Raw genomic sequence first — 1541 nt, 5'->3', positions numbered from 1 at the left:
GCCTGGTGATTGCAATTCAGCCAATGGAATTGACCTGGGATCGTTCACCACACCTCCCCCGGGAACCCTTAAAAGGCAGGGACCAGAAGGGAGAGGGGCTCTTTGTCTTCTGTCTTGTCTTGCTTGGGCGGTCTGGTGGTCTTCGTGGGAGGAGAGAGATCCTTGCGTGTCCCGGAGCAGTCTCTGCCAGGCCGCATGGTCAAAGGAATCCTATGGGTGCCGCGTAAAACCTGATGCTTCTTTGAACTTTCATTAAATTCACTTGGATCACGAGCCCGGCTTCGGCGTGAAATCTTTCTCGCGTGGAGCTAAGGACCGAGGCTGAGATTTAGGCCGGAGAGAGAAACCTAACAGTATTATTATTAAAAATATATTGATAAGGAAAAGGTTAAACCTTGGGCATCAGCAAAACTCACAATAGAGAACAAATGGTTAGAAATATTTCATCATTTTGAAACAAACCATGTTCCATACAATAATGCACTAAAAATTGTGAAATACCTGCTGTCCTTACCAGGAACTAATGCTGTGACTGAATGTGTTTTTTCTATGTTAAATAAAGTGTGTACATCAGAAAAATCACAATTAAGTGTTGAGACTTTGAAAGCAATTTCATGTGTGACATAATTTTACAAATTCTTGGGATAAATTTCATGACCTTTTAAACAACGACAGCAATCTACTCAAAAACTTCAATCAAATGAGGAATATGTCCATGAAAAAAATAATACTATACATAATTTTAATGTGTTATATTTGTAAATTGTACTTATGTTGAAATTTGAAAATATATATTACAATACTGTTTTTGCATTCTATGATCGCTTCTCGGCCTTTTGGCTAAGATCAAGTGTAGTATCTGTTCTTATCAGTTTAATATCTGATACGTTCTCTATCCGAGGACAATATATTAAATGGATTTTTGGAGCAGGGAGTTGGAATAGGAGCTTGCTCCGTCCCCTCCACGCATCGACCTGGTATTGCAGTGCTTCCAGGAACGGTGCACCAAAAAAAGAAAGAAAGAAAATTTTTGTTGCTCCATATAGACCAAATTTTTATTCAAGAACCCAAGAACCTCCCCCGCCCCCCACCGACCTTCCCCATCGGTCACTTTATCAATTATGCTGGAAACTGAGAGCAGCATAGTAAAAGCTTAGACAAATAGACATAAGTTAAGAAGCAGACTAAGACTTGAGACAAGAGAAAAGAGGGAAGAAACTGTTGTTGCTGGTTTTTAAATTGCAATATGCTTTCTTCCAGAGTTGATAAGGAACACATTCCCATGGCAGAGAAATTCATTCTATCTCAGTGTCCAATAGAAATTGTCCTCTGTCAAAAGTCTTTTAAGTCCTTTTTTTCTGTGGTTGCCTGATGATCACTGACTACTTTTCATTGTGAGTCCAAATTCTGCTTTTTCACTTGCTGTTTCAATAGCAATGATAAACAATCCTGGCCACACTAAAGATTGGGAAGGTAAAAATCTTGTGGATCATTGACTATCAAGGACAGACCAATGTACATAAGGTATTGAATGGGACATT

The 1541-nt window shown here is 39.3% G+C and overlaps 1 non-coding gene across 1 annotated transcript; it reads left to right on the top strand.

Moving 5' to 3' along the window:
* The first annotated feature begins 820 nt into the window (after positions 1-820).
* Positions 821-1011, top strand: LOC142443889 (U2 spliceosomal RNA). Its single transcript, XR_012783615.1, has one exon. It is a non-coding gene; the product is annotated as a U2 spliceosomal RNA (small nuclear RNA).
* Positions 1012-1541: the final 530 nt, after the last annotated feature.

Source organism: Tenrec ecaudatus, chromosome 3 (genome assembly GCF_050624435.1).
Source record: "Tenrec ecaudatus isolate mTenEca1 chromosome 3, mTenEca1.hap1, whole genome shotgun sequence".
Lineage (NCBI taxonomy): Eukaryota > Metazoa > Chordata > Mammalia > Afrosoricida > Tenrecidae > Tenrec > Tenrec ecaudatus.
This window is presented reverse-complemented; position numbering and strand designations above follow the sequence as displayed.